The 24996-nt window shown below is 33.2% G+C and overlaps 1 long non-coding RNA gene across 1 annotated transcript; it reads right to left on the bottom strand.

The window, feature by feature from the left end:
* Positions 1 to 12814: 12814 nt before the first annotated feature.
* Positions 12815 to 20327, bottom strand: LOC128647763 (uncharacterized). Its single transcript, XR_008400409.1, has 3 exons — positions 20270 to 20327; positions 14028 to 14112; positions 12815 to 12956 (listed from the first exon to the last, which is right to left on the bottom strand). It is a non-coding gene; the product is annotated as an uncharacterized LOC128647763 (long non-coding RNA).
* Between the last annotated feature and the right edge of the window lie 4669 nt (positions 20328 to 24996).

Genomic DNA, 24996 nt, shown 5'->3' with positions numbered 1-24996 from the left:
AGGTGGCTATATTGGTCACTGATTTGTTTTTGTTTTGTTTTTGAATGTCAGAAATGTATATTTGTGAATGTTGAGATGTTATATTGGTTTCACTGGTAAAAATAAATAATTGAAATGGGTATATATTTGGTTTTTGTTAAGTTGCCTAATAATTATGCACAGTAATAGTCACCTGCACACACAGATATCCCCCTAAAATAGCTATAACTAAAAACAAACTAAAAACTACTTCCAAAACTATTCAGCTTTGATATTAATGAGTTTTTTGGGTTCATTGAGAACATGGTTGTTGTTCAATAATAAAATTAATCCTCAAAAATACAACTTGCCTAATAATTCTGCACTCCCTGTATATATATATATATATATATATATATATATATATATATATATAGGTATAAGCTATTTGGTATTGGGAGCGCAAGACCAAAGAGCGGTATAAATACATATGTGTATAGGTAGAAAGTAGTAATACGGGAAGTAATAAATAACTATAATATAATATTAACAATAGAAAAAAAATGTAAATAATAAAGAGATGGAGATTAAACCTAGCTGCCAAAAGGTGACAGCTCAGTAAGGGCGAATATCCTTTTCCAAGATATTCCTGATAAGAATAATATAAGTGAAGAAAAACTGATTATCACCTTAGCGCTTTGAAGTGATACCACCAGTTAGTGAGGGGATATAAGTATATCATCAAAGTGTAAAAAAAATAGTTTATAGAAATTGGAATATAGAATTAATATACAAAATACAGTACAAATAATATATGAAGATAGATACAATGACACCACTAAAATGATAACAGTCATCAATAATCAATAAAATAAAGTCAAGTATAGTTGGCACATTAATATAAAAGAGTCCAATATGTTGCAATAAAATCAATTACACCAAACACAGTGAAGTTCAACGTAGTAGAAATCCTTATGACAATAGTGAGGAGGTGTGGAGTATTAAACCCCAGTAGGGGATCTACTTACAAGAACAGACCTCAATCCTATGAGGTAAGGGAGAGGCAGACAAGTAGGCTGTACAGTTCAAAAAACGAAGCCCTGTGTGTATCAGGTTCTATCAGTGGAGAGCCAGGATTCTATGCAGATAGCCAAGTGCTGTGAACTTGATGCTGGAAAGCAGATCAGTGGGCTTTAGACGAATCCCCCAAGTCGTCTGATTACTTGCTGTTTGTACCTTGGTGTATTGAGGGATAAACCTCATGTTGAGTATATATGGAATAGAGCATACACAATATACACCATTTTATTAAATATATATAATGTTTTTTTTTGTTTTATATATATATATATATGTATATATATATATATATATATATATATATATATATATTATATATATATATATACAGGCAGTGCAGAATTATTAGGCAAGTTGTATTTTTGAGGATTAATTTCATTATTGAACAACAACCATGTTCTCAATGAACCCAAAAAACTCATTAATATCAAAGCTGAATAGTTTTGGAAGTAGTTTTTAGTTTGTTTTTAGTTATAGCTATTTTAGGGGGATATCTGTGTGTGCAGGTAACTATTACTGTGCATATTTATTAGGCAACTTAACAAAAAACAAATATATACCCATTTCAATTATTTATTTTTTACCAGTGAAACCAATATAACATCTCAACATTCACAAATATACATTTCTGACATTCAAAAACAAAACAAAAACAAATCAGTGACCAATATAGCCACCTTTCTTTGCAAGGACACTCAAAAGCCTGCCATCCATGGATTCTGTCAGTGTTTTGATCTGTTCACCATCAACATTGCGTGCAGCAGCAACCACAGCCTCCCAGACACTGTTCAGAGAGGTGTACTGTTTTCCCTCCTTGTAAATCTCACATTTGATGATGGACCACAGGTTCTCAATGGGGTTCAGATCAGGTGAACAAGGAGGCCATGTCATTAGATTTTCTTCTTTTATACCCTTTCTTGCCAGCCACGCTGTGGAGTACTTGGACGCGTGTGATGGAGCATTGTCCTGCATGAAAATCATGTTTTTCTTGAAGGATGCAGACTTCTTCCTGTACCACTGCTTGAAGAAGGTGTCTTCCAGAAACTGGCAATAGGACTGGGAGTTGAGCTTGACTCCATCCTCAACCCGAAAAGGCCCGACAAGCTCATCTTTGATGATACCAGCCCAAACCAGTACTCCACCTCCAACTTGCTGGCGTCTGAGTCGGACTGGAGCTCTCTGCCCTTTACCAATCCAGCCATGGGCCCATCCATCTGGCCCATCAAGACTCACTCTCATTTCATCAGTCCATAAAACCTTAGAAAAATCAGTCTTGAGATATTTCTTGGCCCAGTCTTGACGTTTCAGCTTGTGTGTCTTGTTCAGTGGTGGTCGTCTTTCAGCCTTTCTTACCTTGGCCATGTCTCTGAGTATTGCACACCTTGTGCTTTTGGGCACTCCAGTGATGTTGCAGCTCTGAAATATGGCCAAACTGGTGGCAAGTGGCATCTTGGCAGCTGCACGCTTGACTTTTCTCAGTTCATGGGCAGTTATTTTGTGCCTTGGTTTTTCCACACGCTTCTTGCGACCCTGTTGACTATTTTGAATGAAACGCTTGATTGTTCGATGATCACGCTTCAGAAGCTTTGCAATTTTAAGAGTGCTGCATCCCTCTGCAAGATATCTCACTATTTTTTACTTTTCTGAGCCTGTCAAGTCCTTCTTTTGACCCATTTTGCCAAAGGAAAGGAAGTTGCCTAATAATTATGCACACCTGATATAGGGTGTTGATGTCATTAGACCACACCCCTTCTCATTACAGAGATGCACATCACCTAATATGCTTAATTGGTAGTAGGCTTTCGAACCTATACAGCTTGGAGTAAGACAATATGCATAAAGAGGATGATGTGGTCAAAATACTCATTTGCCTAATAATTCTGCACTCCCTGTATAAATATATATATATTTATAAGTACTTAGAACATATTCCCCTATGTGAAGAAGATTGGAATGTAAAACATTTACATTAAATACATAGTTAAAACCTTTATTAAATATAAATATTATTGAAATATAATTTTACATTTTCACTTTCTTGACTGCAAAGTGCTCCAATCCACTTATTTATATGTCTACATATGTATTTTGTGTTGATATATGTATATATGTCTGAAAATATATATATATACAGGGAGTGCAGAATTATTAGGCAAATGAGTATTTTGACCACATCATCCTCTTTATGCATGTTGTCTTACTCCAAGCTGTATAGGCTTGAAAGCCTGCTACTAATTAAGCATATTAGGTGATGTGCATCTCTGTAATGAGAAGGGGTGTGGTCTAATGACATCAACACCCTATATCAGGTGTGCATAATTATTAGGCAACTTCCTTTCCTTTGGCAAAATGGGTCAAAATAAGGACTTGACAGGCTCAGAAAAGTCAAAAATAGTGAGATATCTTGCAGAGGGATGCAGCACTCTTAAATTTGCAAAACTTCTGAAGCGTGATCATCGAACAATCAAGCGTTTCATTCAAAATAGTGAACAGGGTCGCAAGAAGCGTGTGGAAAAACCAAGGCGCAAAATAACTGCCCATGAACTGAGAAAAGTCAAGCCTGCAGCTGCCAAGATGCCACTTGCCACCAGTTTGGCCATATTTCAGAGCTGCAACATCACTGGAGTGCCCAAAAGCACAAGGTGTGCAATACTCAAAGACATGGCCAAGGTAAGAAAGGCTGAAAGACGACCACCACTGAACAAGACACACAAGCTGAAACGTCAAGACTGGGCCAAGAAATATCTCAAGACTGATTTTTCTAAGGTTTTATGGACTGATGAAATGAGAGTGAGTCTTGATGGGCCAGATGGATGGGCCCGTGGCTGGATTGGCAAAGGGCAGAGAGCTCCAGTCCGACTCAGACGCCAGAAAGATGGAGGTGGAGTACTGGTTTGGGCTGGTATCATCAAAGATGAGCTTGTGGGGCCTTTTCGGGTTGAGGATGGAGTAAAGCTCAACTCCCAGTCCTACTGCCAGTTTCTGAAAGACACCTTCTTCAAGCAGTGGTACAGGAAGAAGTCTGCATCCTTCAAGAAAAACTTGATTTTCATGCAGGACAATGCTCCATCATACGCGTCCAAGTACTCCACAGCGTGGCTGGCAAGAAAGGGTATAAAAGAAGAAAATCTAATGACATGGCCTCCTTGTTCACCTGATCTGAACCCCATTGAGAACCTGTGGTCCATCATCAAATGTGAGATTTACAAGGAGGGAAAACAGTACACCTCTCTGAACAGTGTCTGGGAGGCTGTGGTTGCTGCTGCACGCAATGTTGATGGTGAACAGATCAAAACACTGATAGAATCCATGGATGGCAGGCTTTTGAGTGTCCTTGCAAAGAAAGGTGGCTATATTGGTCACTGATTTGTTTTTGTTTTGTTTTTGAATGTCAGAAATGTATATTTGTGAATGTTGAGATGTTATATTGGTTTCACTAGTAAAAATAAATAATTGAAATGGGTATATATTTGTTTTTTGTTAAGTTGCCTAATAATTATGCACAGTAATAGTCACCTGCACACACAGATATCTCCCTAAAATAGCTATAACTAAAAACAAACTAAAAACTACTTCCAAAACTATTCAGCTTTGATATTAATGAGTTTTTTGGGTTCATTGAGAACATGGTTGTTGTTCAATAATAAAATTAATCCTCAAAAATACAACTTGCCTAATAATTCTGCACTCCCTGTATATATATATATATATATAATCTTTTTTCTTTTTTTTTTACATGGTCTCTGGGTAATTTTATAAATATGCCCCAAATGCCCCCAAAATACATTGTACTGTATTTTATTAAAAATTAAAAATTGTACCATTTTTATTTTTTAATAAAATAACTGTACTAGGCAGTATTTTGGAAATAAAGTTGGCGGGAGTGAAGTGTTAGAAAAAAACGTTAGCGTTTACATTGGGGTCTATAGGAACTGTGTGTTCCCTGTAAATATATATGCATTTGCTGAAAGGGACATTATACACTCATTTTTTCTTTGCATAAATGTTTTGTAGATGATCCATTTATATAGCCCATACAGTTTTTTTTTTGTTTTTTTTTAAATGGATAGTTTTGCTTATTTTTAAATAACATTGCTCTGATTTTCAGACTCCTAACCAAGGCCCAAAGTTTTAGGAAAATACCGACGTATACCTACTTCAGCTTGCTTCTGTTTGTCTTTTCATATGCAAAGGAAGGGGGCAGGGGGGAGGGTCTGAATATTTCCCACTTGCAGTGGGTGTTCCAGTAATCTTTTAAACAGAGCTTAACTGGAAGCTTCTAAGTGAGTTTTTTAAACGGTTTTATACTGGATTTTTATATCAGTATCTGTGCATATTATTCTTTATAGTAGTGTCTGTTACATGCAGTTATATGAAAATTGATGTAACTGTCCCTTTAAATAGATATACATTTATGTGTTAATATGTGTATATACATATAATAACACATAAATATATATATATATTTATATTTGCTGCCCAACGCTGCGTGACTTACAACCTTCGCTGAGCTTAGTCTGTGACGGCATCAGAACGAGGCTCTCAATGGAGCCTATGGAAGCGCGCTATCATGAGCAAAATGCAAACGCAAGCTCGTGTTCACAATTACCCTTAACTTGTAATACCAGTGCACTTTAGCGTGCGCCGGTATTACTCAGTGGATCTCTAATATTGCTTAATATAAACAAGGCATGTGATGAATCAGATTTTCTCTTATACAGCACTCTACAGTTTTGTTTTGTATTTTTTGTGGGGGTTTTTTTGTTTGTTTAGTTTTTTTGGCAAGAAGATAAGGACTTAGAAAATGACAACATAGAGAGAAATTTAAGGGTTTAGTAGGCTGGGTAAAGGTTAGTAATATTTTAACTTTAAGGGAAAGTGTTAGTAAAGTATTATCATCTGATTACATTAGGAAATATTACCTTTGTTATTCTTTCTTCCTGGACTATGGGGCTGAATAGCCCTTAATACCTCTGTTTCCGTGCGAGCCTTCAGGCTCGCCAGAAACATAAGCTAGGAAGCATCGGTCTTAAGACTGTTGCTGCTTAACTCGTCCGCCGCCTCTAAAGCAGCTGACAGAAATCAGCCCAATCGAATACGATCTGGTTGATTGACACTCCCTGCTAGCGGCCGATTGGCTGCAAATCTGCAGTGGGCGGCATTGCACAAGCAGTTCACTAGCATTCAGCGATATCAGGCAGGCATGATCCACTTAGCGAATCATGTCCGTCCGACAAATTATAAATTGGCCCCTAAAATTAAACTGTGACGTTTTGCTAAATGTTTTTATATTTTGATTATTTAACTTTGAATAAATGTTTTGTTTTCCTCCATAAAATGTTTAAATAGCTATCCATGTTTTTCTGTACATGTCTATCCCTGCTGTGCCTTAAAGCTATATTGAGAAGCATTGAATTTGCGTGATGGAGTACATATTTAAAACATATTTTAAAAGGAAAAACACGAGACACACAGAACCAGTTTCTGATTATTTATATGGAGAGAAAAAAAATCACCTAATTGTTTCGAAGAGAAACTGTGTTTCTCAATAAATTATTGTACATTTATTTGACTCTAACTATTAAGAATTTTTCACTATTCACTTTATTTTTGAAAGCTAAAGTGCAAAACCCTAAAGTAAAAAAAAAAAAAAAAACACCGAACTTGTATTCACATTTCTCATGCAAATCCTTACACAAATGTGACTCTAAGGAATGAAAAGGTAAAACGTGAGAACAAAGTGTGCATTCATTCCTTGTTAGGTTTTAATCTGATCTCCGTATTATGCCCTTTAGGCATCCTATATTTAACGATTTCACACAACCTTGGTAGGTTTACAAAATAGGTTAAATGTTCCATACAATCAAGCTCTATTGTGACTGTGAAAGAAAAAAATACTGCTATTTAACTACCAAAAACTACTGATAGACTTACAGTCATTGATGCTCTCATCTAAATCTATACAACATTTACTAAGTGAAACTCTTTGGCTAGACATTTTCCGCCAGCAATTATGGGGGCTTTTTTTTTGGGGGGGGGGGGGTTCTGTAAAAAAAATTGTTAAATAAACTTTTCTAAAGACTGTGATCATCCCCAATAACATTAAAAAAAACTTGGTTTTATGGATTACTGAACCATAAACTAAATATTATTCATCACGGCATAAACAGAGAGCAAACAAATCAATCATAACAATAAAAAACACTGATTTAAAAACACTTTATTTAGATAAAGTATTTTTTTAACTTTTAAACCAGAATAGTTTGAAAAAAAAGATAAATCTAATGATCTCCACTCATGTATATTAAATTGTATGTTATTCATAATTATATTTTCTAAAACTAGACTAAAATGACTATAAAACTAAAGAAATTCTGATGACTAAAATACGACTAAAACTAAAATGACATTTTAGTCAAAAGACTATCACTAAAACTAAATCACAATGACATTTTAGTCAAAAGACTATGACTAAAACTAAATCAAAATTTGCTGACAAAAACATTTTATGCAAGGTGTTATAATCAATCCATATCCAATTACTGCTCTTTTGTAAAATTTACGAAAATTAATTTTATTAAATTTTAAGATATATAAAGACATGTTATATACCACAACAGTTAAATCTGTTAAATTTGTATTGCATGTTCAAACCTTAATACCATAAATAAAAACAGGTTAATAAACCTTTACTCCAGGAGTATATAATGAGTTTGGAAGTTCTAGAGCAGTGCTAATATCGTTGCCAAAATTTTTTCAAATCTGTGAACAATCAATTGATTCTTCCTATAGAAATAAGCATAACCCACGAATATGGGTTTAAGTTATGCTGTGCCTGTGCTAGCTGAAGAAACTTTTTGTTGTGTTGAGTTACTTGATTCTTGTTTTAATTATTATTATTAACAGAGAACTGTTAAAGTGTTTATACTGGGTAACATGTTCAATACAGCCAATACAGTTTACAGTTTTGTTTTTTTTATATTTTAAAGTTGCACGTCTGTTTGTTTATGAAACTTGGTTTTATTTAATTTTAAGTTTAATAAAGATGTTACATATCACAACGGCTAAATCTGTGTCTGTATTGCATGTTTAAACCTTAATACCATAAATATTAACAGGTGTTATGTTTACTCCTGGAGTATGTAATCAGTTTGCAAATAATAGAGAAATGCTTAAATAATGCATTACACTTTAACTAAACCCCTTAGATTTTAGTCGACTAAAATCTACTGGAGATTTAGTCGACTAAAATCTACTGGAGATTCAGTCGACTAAAACTAGACTAAAACTAAAACAATTCAGATGACTAAAATAAGACTAAAACTAAAATGGCATTTTAGTCAAAAGACTAAAACTAAGACTAAATTGAAATTTGCCGTCAAAATTAACACTGCAACTTACAATGTCATTGACAAGCTTGTGTAGGTTTGGGTTATAAAATACATATTACATACATTTCCTGGTTTCCTAAATCTTTATACAGCCTTATGTCAAAAAGTTTAAACACAAAGATAACAAATTTTTCTTTTGATAAAGCGTGTAATCAGTTTTCTCTTCCAATGTTTAAAAATTATGGGCTTGTCAGGACTGTGTATATAAAATGTAAATATTGCTTGAGAATAGGGAGAATTTAAATTAACATAATCAGAACCAGCTTCTTTATGGAGAGTTCTGTCAAACATTTGAATTACAACAATAGATGCCGAGATGTTAACCACTGCACATTCATTTAAACTAGAACCAACTAATAAGCATTTGGACATGTGATATGAAGTCATATATATACCAGATGCTGAAGGAAAACATATCATCTTTAAATACTGGAGAGCAAAAAAATGGAGCAGAACTTTGCTTCAAAGATAGAAAGGTATTTATCAATGTTTTCCATCACACACAAACGGTATGAGTATTTTTTGTGCTATATGTAAATTCTAAACCATATTAATCATGTGCATCCCATTCATATTACTTTATTTCAGTAGCTTTTTGTGTTCTGTTATATGTTTTCATCTACTTAACTGCAAAGGGCTCCAATGCTCATATATATATATATATATATATATATATATATATATATATATATATATATACACATGTGTGTCTATATATGTATACATATGTATTTATGTGTTTATATATGTCTGTAAATACATATATGTACACATATACAGGCATTTGTATATACATACATATACATCTTTAGACATTGAGATATATATATATATATATATATATATATATATATATATATATATATATATATATATATATATATATCAATGTTAAAGCCCTTTGTCTGCCTTTTTTTAATATATTTTTATTAATGACTTGGAGCAAGGATTAAATAGCAACATCTCTATTTTTGCAGATGATATTAAGTTAAGTAAGGTCATTAGGTCAGAGCAGGATGAACTTTCGTTACAAAGGGATCTGCAAAATATAGAAGTATGGGCAGGTAAACGGTAATTAGATTTAATACGGGAAAATTCAAGGTTCTACATTTTGGAAGTAAAAATAAGCAGGCAATGAATTATTTAAATGGGACAAGACTTAGCCAAACAGAGGAGGAAAGGGATTTGGGAGTATTAATAGATAACAAGCTAAAGATGGATGCACAATGCAGGGCAGCGGCTTCAAAGGCTAATAAGATACTATCATATATTAAGAGGCATTGATTCAAGGGAAGAAAGCATAATTCACTATGTGAATCCCTGGTAAGACCTCACCTAGAGTATGGAGTGCAGTTCTGGGGACCGATCGCAAAAGAAGATATTGCAGAACTAGAGAAAGTTCAGAGAAGGGCCACAAAGCTAATAAGGGAATGGAGAATTTAAACTATGTGGAGAGGCTAGCCAAACTGGGTCTGTTTTCCCTAGAAAAAAGGCACTTGTGAGGTGACATGATTACTTTATATACATATATTCAAGGCCCATATACAGAGATGGCAGAAGCTCTATTTAGTCCAAGAAAATTGTTTGTGAGTCGTGACAAGAGGTCACAATTTAAGGTTGGAGGAAAATGTTTTTTCACTGTAAGAGCAATAAAATTGTGGAACTCATTACCAAAGGAGGTAGTGAATGCCAATACCCTAGATACATTTAAAAATTGTTTGGATACATTTTTTGCTAGAAACAAAACTCATGGATATTATTGCTTGTATTAAATCGGTCACCTTTTAGTGGGATTAATTTAAGCTCAACTGGAGCTTTTTTTTTTTGTAAGTATATTAGATTTGTATAGGTTGAACTCGATGGACTTAAACGGTTATACAACTTTTCTTTTGTAATTGATTTAACAAAAGAACATCACACTTCTTAATCAGCTATCAGCTTACTTTTATTTGTAAATGAAGCTTCATTTCCCATATAAATTATATTATTATATAAGCTAAAAACGTCTCTTACGACTGCCCATAATAGAAGGAAGGCTTTACAAATAATATATGCAAAGCTATAATCCAGTCGTGCAGCAGAACTGTATATCTTATTTAAATATTCATAAACGCCTTCCTTTTCCAACATCGCATGTGCATTATACAGCTAATGCCATAGCCTCCATTTTTCTTTACCCACTGCCCTGAATACTCACATAGCATAATCAATATGCTCGTCAGTCTAGGGGGTTAAACAAAAATTAAAAAATTGCTTGTCAGTCTAGGGGTTTGAAAAATACCCACCTAAATAGTAACAGATGATGATGATGCTCCGTGCGCTTCTGACTGCCTCCGCTGTGTCCTTTCATCTTCAGCCACTCCCACTGCAACGTCACCAGCTTTCATCAGCACTCAGCACTGTGTTGATGACGCACCGGCTATCACTAAAGGAGTGAAGTTAGTTTTGCCCATGCGTTGCCATGGACTATTGCAAATGTGCATGCGGGTCGCCATAATTGTTCTACCTAGGTAGAACTCAGTGATTCGCTCTGCATAATGATGTCCAAGTGGGGTTTGTCAGAAAAAAATCATTTTAAGAGCAAATTACAGGTAAACGCTAAAAAATGCCTAATACATGTTATTTGCATAATTAAACAACAGGGTGTGATGCTTAGATAAATGTAAAAACATTTTTTGTGTTTACTATCCCTTTAAAATCCGACAAGCACAAACACCTGCGATAAATCCCTTATTTGGTCCTAAACAGGCTCATTATCTTTCATTGTTCAACTAGCTTTGTAAATCTTATTTTTATCTTCTTTTACAGAATATCATAATGTTTTCATGTCTTTTTACTTTGATGTGTATACACTTTATCTTTCTTTTTTTGTGTTTTGCTTTATTTTAGGTAAATCCAAAAATGTTTTTAAAGGCAAAAAAGTAATTATTAGAGATTCCAGAGCGTCTTTATAACATCAATATTAACACTAAGATCTAATGTTTCAGATTTTAGGTCTGATTCTCCACAGATATGTGTTATAACTGCTGAATTGCTGGATCTTTAAAGTGACTATTTATTAATATTTTTGCAAAATGGGACATATATTAAATAATGTATAGTAAAACAAAACAAATCTGCTTTTAATTGTGGTCACAGATCGTCAAACACATCATTACCAGACTTTTACTGAAATAAAAATAACCACATAGCATTAAGCTTTTTTAGTACAGTACACGTTTTAAAAAAATAATATAGTAATAATGCAATTCAATTTTTGCGCTCAAGCACACCCGTTTACTTTCATAAATGCATGCTAGTAAAAGCATTGCATGTCACGTCCAGTGCTAATAGTGACGCGCCATTTATAATCTAGCCCTAAGTATGTAAATGTGATTTCTTTTATAAAACTACTATATAGCATATATAATTTGTATTATTTTTTATTTATTTATTAGTAATGGAACTTTGCATTTAATAGGAATTGTAACTTTCCCCCACTTGTCTTTCTTCTTAATAGCTCCAGTTGGATTAAAAAAAAAAAAAAAATAGAATGTCTGATGTGCTAGTATGCTTCTGTTTATGACCTTTTGACAGTATTCTCATTCCATCAATGCTTCCCAGAGGCAAATATGTGAGACAGCAATCATGGATATTGCTTGGTGTGCTGTTGTCACCTAACATTAAAAGAAAAGTAAAAGATTGTAAGATTATACAGTGAAAGAAAACATAATCTTGAATTAACTTGAATCCTGTATGTACAGATACAACTATTTGTCCCTAAAAGGCTTGCAATAGCAAGTGAAAATAAACTGAATTTCTTCAAGGATATTAAGACAGGTCTGTAGTGGCAAGATATGAGGGCTGTAATAACTGTAACATAGTTGTTCGCAGTTTTGTTTATTTACTTAGTGATATCTATAGTCTGAGACAGGAATATGGGTATAAATGAGTAATATAATGAGCCACTTTCCTTGAATAAGTTTCAACTTGCACATACTTTCCTGCTTGTGTTTGCTTCTCACGTATAGCTGAAATATATGGGTTTGCATACGCTTTGTTCCTTCCTCTATGAAGATCTTTTATGTTGGTCCCCTTAGCATTATCACCAATTACAGCCAAGTTGTTTCACACAATAAGGAAGCATTAAGGCTCCTCCTCTGCAATTGTCACATCATTATCGTAAACAGCACCATTTTAGTCTTCTCAGATGAGCATCACAATTTTTAATGTATCTCCTTTTTTTTTTTTCACTTTGCATTTGCATTCAGTTCTGAAAGCTGATGCAAATTAACTTTACCCACTGAGTCATTGTATTCCAGCTGATTAGAATTTTGCTGCTGTGGATTCTAACATATTTTGCATTTCTTTTTATCTCATCCAGAGCCTGATAATGTGTTGTTTGCTTAAAAAAAAAAAAGGAATGAAAGAAAGAAAAAAAGAAAGAAAAAAGCCTTTGGAATTACTGTTTCAGTCCTAACACAAATTGTATCATACATGGAATATATAAATGCAGGTTTCCACAAATGCAAATGAGGAATCTTCTTCCTATAAAGAAAAAAAAATGAAACAGGGGTAATTTTACTCATTCTGAGTAGGAGGTATAATGTCTTTATAAAGTAATAATTAAAAGGAAAACAATTACAGAGGTCTTATCTGGACCTTGCAGCTGCACCTTTTTCAGTATTATTAGTAGGCTATATTTTAAGGTAATGACAAACCATGCAAATTGCATCTTAAGAACAGTTTTATTTCTTTTCATATGATTTGTTTGTAATAGTCAGCTCTGTTTTGTGTATATATAATTAGACAGTAAAATAGGCTTTGAAGGCAGATTTCCATTTTGTATGTGAGTCACGCAAGCCTCAGCCTTTCATTCAACAGCCAAAGACTGATCTTTTAAATGCTTCAACTTGCAAAGCATGCTTTGTAAATGCTGCATTTCTGAAAGGGAAAAACGGTAGAACAACATTAGAAGCTTTGTTATTTTCTGCTACTTTCCACACAGCAAACAAACAGATAAAACAATCTCTGTAGATCTCACACAACATAAAGTGTTTTATTGTCTTTTTTTTCCCAGGGTGTTGTTCTAGACAACTGTGAATATTGCACTAGAGTGAGACATTGTCTAATCCTTCATTGTGATAGTAACCAAGAAGCCAGTGGCTTCTATATCCCCCACCACTAAGTTATCTTTAAAGGGTTAGAAATGTTTGCTAACTTATATAAATAAAAACTTAAGTATTAGACACAACAATATTTAAAGTTGTAAATGCACTTACATATTTTTAAAAACCAAAGCTTCTAAATATATATTTTTCATATATTTATCTTTCCAATGAAGGGCTCCAACGACCGCCTATAAAATTGGGCTGAGCTTGAGCATAATGCATAATTTTGCATCTTCCAATCATGCCACAGAATGTTTCATATAATTTAAATATTCATAATGCCCTCTGTTGTTAAATATTGTGCATGTGCATTATAAAGTAAAAATTGAGCCGGTCACCATTTTTATTGTTCTATTATAAAAATTGTTTGTTAGTCTAGGGGTTGAAATTCTTATACTAATTATAATCACACAATGCTCGTTAGTCTAGGGGTAGTTTTGATACTTACCATGATCGATATTGCTGCTTCTGCTGCTCCACCGTTAGCTCCAGCCACTCCCTCCAACGTCGACATCAGCATCCTCCTGTTCGCCCTGCAGTCAACACTTGGTTAGTGATGCGCCGCAGGAGTGTAGAAAGAAGTAATTGAATATGTGCATGCGTTAGACAGCAAAGTATTCTAACGTGCATGCGGGCCGCCATGATGTTTCTACCTAGGTAGAACATCATTATAGGCCCCGCATAATGAAGGAATATGTGGGTTTGCTTTAGAGGATAAATAAAAGGAAAACCACAATAAAAAATTTAATAGGCACCAATTACAAAAATATATTTATAAAGACGTTTTAAAATATATCAAAACAAATTTGGGTTTCCTATCCCTTTAAGAAACAGCCCAGAGTTCTCTTCTACTTGAATTTCCTTTCTCATGCATGTGCTCTTGTTTGAAGAGGAAGGAATTGAAGGAATGTAGTCATGTCCCTCAAAAACAACCTCCATTTTGGTTTTGGTTTTGGTTTATAGAAGATATTTTATTAATTGAATAAAATTGAACATGTTTGTGTGTGTGTGGGTGTGTGCGTGTACGTCTATATACAGTATATCTATATAAATATGTATATATATATATATATATATATATATACACAATATATATATATATATATATACTATATATATATATATATATATATATATATATATATATACTGATTTTCACTATACATGTGTGCATTGCTTTTTTTGCAGGTACTCATTGATTATTGATTGATATATTCTGCTCAGTAACTTTGAGAAAAGCAAAAGGAACAACATTATTTACAATGTCTGAAGTATTTTGCAGCCCCTCTTGTGAAAACTAGAGTATTTACATGATGATTACAAATTGTACCTGTTATGAGTTGGCATAAAAAAGCCCTGCATGTGTGTATAACTATATCTATGTATTTATAGCTATACATAATCTATCTATATATCTATCTACACAAATCTCAGCTGTGGTAAATTGTATGATTTAAGGTTGAAATTACTTCTAAACTGACCTGTCTGTGACATTAAAATCAGGCTAAGTGACTTTCACTAGTCTATTTTTTCTTCATGTTTGCATTAATAGGTTGCTGCTCAAATGTTATTAACATGTCATTTACAGTGGGCCATATGGAATTGTTTTTCTTGGTATTTAATACATTTACCTCCATTTAAAACTTTTCCTGGAAGACTTTATTGTTTTAGGAATATGATACAAAAAGAAAACAGTTTTAGGATGTGTTCGGTCACCATGGCAACAGCTGTCTTAACTTTTAATCTAACATTTTTTAAGCCTACTGAGATTTATAGAAGAATGAATATAACCGGTACAAACCATAATGTGCCATAAACTGTACCAAAAAGAGCTTCATTCTACCGGTATTAAATAAAACATTATAATGTGATATACATTTAAACTATTTAGATCCATCATTTAAAAATATTCAACTAACATTAAAATGAACATTTATGAAGACTGCAGGTGGACTATTTTTCAAGTAGAGAACCTCTCCGCCTGCACTTACCACTTGCAATACGATATTGCGTGGATAAATATAACATTGCACACAAGAGCTATCTTGTGCAATGCTGCCCCCTCCTTTCGAGCAAACCAATTGGGCAAGAGCATGGCATGTCAAACACCTCAGACAAGTGAGTGCCAGGGTGATTGATCTTACCATTTCTGAGATGAGACTAAAGAAGCAGTTTTTGCTCTTCAAATTTGTAGTTGCAGACTTGCGGCATTGCAAAGCCTTAAAAGCTGCAAATGAAGCTTGATACATTTTCCTCTAACTTTTTAAAAGGGGGTAGTCAAATGCTCCATGATTTAAAATCTGTGTTGAACAAATTTCAAGACTTTTTTTATTTATTTATTTATTTAGAACAATTGCAAAAAAATGTCTAATTCTGAAGCAAAGTAATAAGCGGTATGGATGCAAAAATTCTCATGAAAAACATGGTTAAATAGAAATATATTTAGTTTCTTTTCAAATATGTCCAAGTGCCAGTACTTCAGTGTTGCATACAAGAAAGCTTAGACACCCAGAATAGCTATATAGAGACTCTTGCACTGATTATATGTCTTCTTCTGGATATTTCAGCTGGGATTTTACTATGTAGTGTATAAGGGCTTCTCAAGCTATATTGGACCCTGATCATTGAGATTGTATAGGTCAGTATAGCAAGTTTTGAATATATGTTTTAGTTAATAGGGTGCCAGTGTAAAGAATAGAGGAAAACTTGTATGTAGCAAGTGTATTCAAAGGTTGTTAAAGGAAACTGAACCCAAATCTTTTCTTTTGTGATTCAGATAGAGCATGCAATTTTAAACAACTTTCTAATTTACTCCTATTGTCATTTTTTCTTTGTTCTCTTTCTATCTTTATTTAAAAAAGAAGGCATCTAAGCTAAGAAGCCAGGCAATTATTGGTTCATTACACTGGACATCACTTCTTTAATGGCTGGTGAATTCATCCACCAATCAGCAAGAACAGCCCAGGCTGTTCACCAAAAATGGGCCGGCATCTAAACTTACTTTTCAAAAAAAGATACTAAGAGAATTAAGACAATTTGATAAAAGGAGTAAATTAGAAAGTTGCTTAAAATTGCATGCTCTATCTGAATCACCAAATAAAAAATTTGGGTTCAGTGTCCCTTTAAGGAATACTTTAGTCATTATTTTTCTATCATGCTCATGAAAGTGTAACATTTAAACATATTATTTACTTGCATTAAATGAAACAAATTTAAATTGAAGCAAGTAGAGGGTAAACAAATGACACTAATGTGTTAATGCTCACTTGCTGATAAGCATCACTTCCACTTTTTTTAGTTGGATAGTCTTGACAGATCATAAAGGAGAGCTTTGTTTTAATAACAAGCTTCATTGCATTTAGCTCAATGACTCCAGCTAAATGATGCCACAAAGGTTATATCATTCTGAAATATGTGTAGCCTTTTTCAAAAGACATTTATAGTTTCACATGAGAGAGATATCACACTATTTAATGACATTAACATAATATTAAACATGAACAAATTATTCTTTATGTAAATCAGCCACTAAGCTTACAAAATTATAATAAAAAATAACATATAGAGTATGGACAAAACACCTAGTGAAATAAGTGGTCGATAAACAAATTTATAGAAATTCTGATAACAAAAAAAAAAAAAACAAACAAACATATAATCTAAAATAATATGATATAATAATAATATAATACAGAAGTAAAAAAAAATAGACAACAGAAAAAACATTGTTAAAAAAAAAAAAAGTAAGAAAAAAAGTAAAATAGATATGAAAACAAAACAGAAATTGTATCATATATTGAATTGTGAATTAAATTTTAATGCCACAAAATGGCATATAACAAGGTACTAGATTACAAGTGAGGTGGAAGCGGTTTTGCACTAGTGCAATTGTGTTTTTGCGTGCCATTTTGATTCTGCTAATATTACAAGTGGAGCGAAATCGAGATTGCGCTAGTGCAATCACGCTTTTCGCGTCAATCTTTACAGTGATCTCAGAGCTGTAGTTGACTGTTTTCCGAAAAACTAAAAAGTTGCACGAAACACTTAAAAAATACATTACAAAGTACAGTTATACTCATATTAACACGGTCTGATAAAAAAAAAAAAAAAAATACTGCACAAAAAAATTATAAGGGCTCAAATATAGGAGATTTCGGGTGCTAGAAAAAAAAAGGCAGGCAAATGGCTTTAACATTGAGACACATACATATACATTGCTAAATAGGTATTTGTATGTATATAGATATGTTTATATATGTGTACATATATATTAATGTATTTATATGTGTATATATGTATTTACAGTCATATACACATAGAAACACATTAATATATATGTACACACCTATAGACTTATAAATAAGGGCATTAGAGCCCTTTGCCATTAAGTAGATGAAAACATGATAAAACATATTTATACAATATTCAAATTTAATCAAGTGTTTAACTATGTATTTACTGTAAATATTCTAAATACGCTAATACGAATATGCTATGTTGTTTGGGTGTTTGTTTTTTTTTACATTTTTTTTTTCTCCATTGACTTCTATGGAGAATGCGAAAATGCGATGGCGTTTGAGCAATCTCAGGTGTTTTTTTCACTTTTTTTTTCTTAAGTTAATTTTTTTGCGATATTACAAAATAAGTTTTTTGGGGGTTTGTAATATGAATGCAACCCGACAAGCGCAAAAATGAAAATCCTACTTGAGTTTTCGCAATTGGAAAAAAAACAAAAAAACGCGCCACTTGTAATTTAGCCCTATATATATTAAAATAAATATTCATGAACCAGTATATACAAATCTCTAAATTTACTCTTAAAATAAATGTTTTGGTGGGGAATCCATTAATAGTCACTTTAAGACACTATTGTTTGTAGAATGTTATCTTTTTTATTTTAGCTACTTATTAAAAGAACTGAGTGTAAATATAGATTTAATATCTACACATACATAAAAGGTTAGATATGACCTTATCAAAGCAAAACAAAATAGTTGGGATGTTTACCCTGCTCTTTACAGATTTTATCAAGCATCTGCACTACAATAAGGATTAGAGAAACCCTAAGAATCATACAGAGGGAATAACTCACAAGTAGAATCATCTAATGGGAAAACTGAAATGAATAATTTCACTATAATAATTGGTTGCTCAGCCCTGAAGATGTTGTTAAAAAAAGCAGCTTTTGCTAGTTGAAACAAGATTGTAAAATCCCTTTTCACTAAACTATGTTCAAAGCTGTTTTACTTTTGTGTCGTTGACTGGATTCAACTTGCCTTTAAACCACTTTTACTCCAGAGGTGTCCAACCTTTGCCAATTGCAGTTTGTTTTTGACACTCTAAACTAATAATCAGACTAGAAATTATAGAACTAGCAGTAAAAATGTATATACTTCTTATATTATATCATCTTTATAACCAAACTTTAATTTTTTTTAATTATTTTCCAAAAAATACATATGCAGAGAGTAGCAGTCTAATCTTAAATGTAAAGAGGTGAGAGGTTAATTTACTTTATGCCCCAGGCTTGGCCAAAGGGTGTTCAAACAAGGTGGTGTAGAATATAACTACTATTGATTTTACTTTAGTTGCTCTCTGTAAACCAAGTTATACAGTTTTTGCAATACACTTAGTAATGTTTTACATGCTGTGTACTGTGTAATTTGGCCTATTCTTAAGCAGAAACATGTTTGTGAGCTAAACGATTTACACAAATATAACAATAAGGAGGTAACTGAGAATTTTTACTTAAAGGGATATGCAACTCAAACATTTTCTTTTGTGATTCAGACAGAGCAAACAATAATAATAATAATAATAAATAAATTCAAATTTTCTTATTTTATAAAATTTGCTTCATTCCCTATGGTATTTTTGTTGTTGAAGAGATACCTACTGTAGGTAGGTGTCTAGAGCTGCTTTCTTGCAAAACTGCTACAATATAGTGCATGTGCATGCTCCTGAGCTTACATCCCTGATTTTCAACAAAATATATTTAAAAAAAAACGAAGAAAATTTGATAACAGAAGTAAATAAGAAAGTTGTTTAAAATTGCATTCTCCACCTGAATCACAGAAGAAACATTTTGGCATGTTATGTCCATTAAAATTGGCATTAATCACAAACTTAAATCCAATAAAAATATGTAATTAAAGGGACAGTCAAGTACAAAAAAAACTTTCATTTTTCAAATAGGGCATGTCATTTTTAACAACATTCCAATTTACTTTTATCAACAATTTTGCTTTGTTCTCTTGGTATTCTAGTTGAAAGCAAACCTAGGGAGGCACATATGATAATTTCTAAGCCCTTGAAGACTGCCTCTATTTTATTTACTTTTCACAGCAGGGGAGAGCAAGCTCATGTAGGCCATATAGATAGCATTGTGATCACGCTCGTGGCTAGTGGCAGACACTGCACTAATTGGCTAAAATGCAACTATATGCAAAATAACTAAAAGTCATGTGATTAGGGGTGGTCAGAAGATGCTTAGATACAAGTTAGTCACAGAAGTAAAAAGTGTATTAATATAACAGTGTTGGCTATGCAAAACTGGGGAATGGGTAATAAAGGGATTATCTATCTTTTTAAACAACAACAATTCTGGTGTTGACTGTCCCTTTAAGCATAATTATTATCCCTTCTGATGTACATGAATTATTTAGTTTGCCTACTATTCTTGTAATTTACCTTTGCAAATGTTGCTTCCCCCTTTGTTTGAGGGACTGTGATCTAGAGTGACCTGACACTGCACGTTTATAGAGGAATCCTGTGTCATTTTAGAACAGCATCTCATTTGTCACCTAAAAGAGCCAGAGAACACATCCATTTACTAATCTTAAATAGCAAAGTCCTGTACAAATATTGATGACATTTGAAATTCTTTTCCACACACAAAGTTGTGCAATTGTGTCACTCCATATGTTGATACAGCTGTTGAGCAAATCAAAAGCATGCATACATCTGTATGTCCCAATCATTGGCCATATTGTCATCTGGAGCAGAATGGGCATGTTTCAGGAGTTCAATTTGACTACATACTTAATCTATTTGAAGGAGTTAAATATATAATAAAATAATATAATTGTTTAAAAATGTGATACTCTAAAGAACTAGATAATTTTTAGTTTTTCACCACATCAACACTTTCACTATTTCTTCTCCTCATGACATTTTGTATTATCAAATCTAATAATTGAATTAGATATCTGTATAATGGATTGAATGCTTCCCCATTATCATTGTTATATGCTACTCTTATGGTATGGTTATGGTGGCACTTTACAAAAAAGTATAATTATTCATAATAATCCTTGTGAAATCTCAAAATTAATATAAAAATGGCTAAGCATCCTAAATGAAGGCTATAGCTAGAAAGTTCCATAAAAGATTACACTTGAGCGTCTTTTAATGGTGAAATAATTTTTGATTATACTAAGAAGCCCATCCAGAGAGCTGACACCTTCCAGCTAACTTGTATAAAAAGGTATTTCTGGGCAAAATGAGGCTGCTCCTAGGGTGGTAACTTGCCATAGAACACGTTATTGTGCTATAGTTCGTTCCCTGTTTGGGTGCGTCTCTCTTTTGTGTTTGTATAAAAAGGTAGACTGAAAATAATTGTATGAGATCTGTTAAAGACAAATGCAGGCAAAGTTTTGATAGCCCTAAAAAACTCATAATAAAGAAATTAACGACATTCTAATAGAAACCCAAAAAGGCTCCATCCATGTGAATGAAACCAACTTTACTTTGATTATTTTAAAAGTAAAATCTGGATATCAAAAGTAAACTAAGAACATAGTGTAGGGAACCCCGGATATAAAGATAATCTATTTGGTTGAGGTTTTGAGGATTTCATTGCTCTCTTTATTAGCAGTGTCTTCACATCTGACAATCACTTTTGAAGGAGTGGCACAGTGGACTGTTGCAGTACAACTGAGTCTTCACTTAATATTGTTTATTGGCGAATTGATCCCAATATGTTATTATGATTTGGAGTAACTCCCTGCATGGCTTGTTTCTTTCTCTAGATAAACAAATTAAACTAGCTCTAAGTTAATTTGTTCTTATTATTTATTTAATTAAGAGTTTCGTATTATGAATTTAAAGTTTTCAGAGCATGTTTAAAGTGATAGTTTTTTTTATTGGTTCAACCTGTAAAAAAATGTATAATAGCAAATAACACCTGTATTTGTTAAATATCATCACACATGATGCTTGTTAAAGTTTTGTTCTTGACTAGTAAACAGATAAATGCATTCAGATTCTTTGTGAGGATGCAAATGCAAAAGTAGGATTTATTCTTGTGAAAGATTACCTCACTAAGATCTGTGCAAATCTAGATCTTAGTGTGGTAACCTTTCACAAGAATAAATCTGGCTCTGAAAAGAGCCACACTGCATTTACTTCTACATTCAGATCTTCAAGAAGGAACCAAATGCACATATCTAGTAGTCAGTATAGCAAGTCAGTAGTTGTTAAGCCTATCATTTGGAATTTAACCATAAAGTTTGTAGGCTTTGACAAGACAGTGTTTTGGGGGATAGCTGACTTGCTATGAATGTAAGAAACATTTTAGGCAGTGTAAATCGATTGTAAAGGATGATTTCCCAACTGGCTTGCCTATAAAGGATAGATGACTTTGAGATTTGTTGTCCAAATCAGCTATGTCACCTGATATTGGTAAAGGTGGCAACAAGTTAAGACATTGTCATATCTTATTTGATAAAACTAGAACTTGAAACATTAATGCTTCCTGACTCCAATATCCTTTAAAACTCTTGATAAAGAAATATCATAAAGCCTTTATTTTATTTCTTCAAAAATTTTATTTTAGATTAATATGTCACTGGTATGAAAGGTTTAAAGTAGAGGTGTGCACAGGGGAATAATTTGGTTCAGTCAAATCTTTCATTTTGAATATTCAAAAACCGTTGTTTTTCTTATATTTAATGCCGTTCTACTTGGTATTTATTTTTGTTTTAAACTAAATGAATACTGAATATTCGGTAAATGAATGTAGATGTTCCTCAGGTAATTTAAAGAAAACAAATGAATACTGATTAATTTCATCAGTTTTTTATTTGTTTTCTTTAAATTTCTTGTATTAGTCTCAAACATAGGTTAAATAATTGTTATATTTGTTACTACTATGAAGAAGGTTAAATCTGTGCTCTGCAGCCAGCTGAATAAAATCATTGCTCTATTTTTATTAGACAAGAAGATTCAAATCACTACTTACATTGAAGACCTACTTATGAGGGCGATTTATCAAGCTGAGGTGGACAGGGGCGCATATACGCACCCCTGTCAACGGAAGCTCGCCTCTGGCGGGCTGAATTCCCCAGGTCGGAATTCAGCATTGCATACGAGAGCAATTTTGCGCTCGCAGGCAGGAGCTGACAATCTCCCTGGTCGGAAAAGAGGTGGCGAACAGTTAGGAAAGCAGAGGTCTAATGACCGCTGCTTGTTAAAAACGGGGTGCAGGTTCTCTTGTGAGAACCTGCAGCAGTAGTGGGTTGAAAGGCGACCTTAGTAGTGTTGGGATAGACATTAGGGTGATTATAAATTGAAGAAAAGAATAGGACTGAAGCCCCTAGCTTGTTTTTTATTTTCATCCAATGTTTTGGCTACACAAAAAGTCTGACATGTAAGTATACATCAAATTTCCTATAGATACATTGGGATCAAGGTTGTCATAAATAGCCTTGGTCTCTAAAAACAAAGTAGGTGTGTTGAGTAGCATACATTTAAACATATGTACATGCATACAGGACAATGGGGTCATTAACAAACACTAATGTATTATGTGTGTGCACACCCTGATGGTCTATAATAGATACAGATTACCCCCCCCCCTTTGAGGTTGGGCTGGCTCCCAATGCAGCCTGTTTCTTTTTAAAGGCTGAAGTAGGGCAGTGTTGTCAGAAGTGTGTTCCATGGGCTACTCACTGCCTTAGGGGGATGTACTACAGGCTGTGTACAATGTGCTTCACATTGCCATTGATGAGATGTGAAGCATTCAGTTTATATCTGGTATCACTTCATCATATGCCCACGGAAACAACCCCCAATGTGAGAATGCATGTGAGAGCACATTTCATCTCAGTAGATATTTCACATTTGTGTTCAATAGTATCATCCTTTGAAGCAATGTTTTACTAAATATTTTTATAATTATAAAACAATTCATATAAATAAGCAGCCTTTGATATTTCTTTTGCTTATTTAAAGTGAAAGAAATGCAGTGAAAATGTAAACTAATACAGCAATATTGCTTGTATACATCCTATGAATACCCTCTGGCAGAAGCCATAGGTACTTCCTACTAATGCTCATTGGCTGGAAGATACAAATTCCTATAGCATTATTTAGAACCACACAGCTGATACTAACATACTGGTTTCAACTTAATATTTTAAAACGTGTTATTTCATATTAATAAAAAAAATATTGCTACTCTTTCATAAGGACAGAACATTACTATAAAATATAGTTTGCAAAGATTAATCATGCTAACAAGACTGACAAGTGGAATGGTGCATTGAAGAGTATATTATATAACAACTTTTCCCCCTAGTCTTTTAGTCTATTTAAAGGTAGACTGAATGTAGTAAGATACTAGAGGCAAGGTATATGCATATATTATCTTTTATCCATTAAGCCCTTGTAATCAATACTTGTTTTGCTAGCTACCTCAGAAACACCCTACAATTAATAGGACAAACCTCACTGTGGGCCCAAATTCATCCCTTCTCCTATAAAGATAACTTCAGCAATCTGATCAAGCACACTAAGCCCCAATTATACAGCTGGGACCCTTCGATCGGCTGTGTCTCTTTAAATTTCAATGAGCACATTACCATATCTGTTGTTCTCATATGTATCCTGCTGTCACTAGATTGTAAACTGTTTTGCTCATGGATGGACATATATCAAAATAAACATCCCAAGCATTTATCTGTATATTCTGGGCAAAGCCCAGAATGTACTTTGCATTTGTGGCCAAATATATATTTTTAAATTGCGTATTATTTTGTTAGTGTATTTATATAATATTAGTCAGTAAGTTTGGGGAAATGTTTACTGTCCTTGAATTAGCAGGTGAATATTTTAGGTATGATAATTGTACTCTGCAATGTTTGTTTCCAGTTGTGGTTATTTGGGGGGCATTAATTATTACTGACACAACAACATTTAAAGCAGTTCAAGCATGTAAACTCTGGTGACATATATATATATATATATATATATATATATATATATATATATATATATATTATACATGCCTTTGAAACGTTTCTCTAAAGTAGTATCAAATGTCTTTTAAAGGGACAGTACATAAAAAACAATAAAAAAAGGATGCAAAAGAGAAAACAAATTACTTTACTGTGTCTTTAAAGTAAACAATATATTCT

The sequence above is a fragment of the Bombina bombina genome, chromosome 2 (assembly GCF_027579735.1).
Source record: "Bombina bombina isolate aBomBom1 chromosome 2, aBomBom1.pri, whole genome shotgun sequence".
Lineage (NCBI taxonomy): Eukaryota > Metazoa > Chordata > Amphibia > Anura > Bombinatoridae > Bombina > Bombina bombina.
This window is presented reverse-complemented; position numbering and strand designations above follow the sequence as displayed.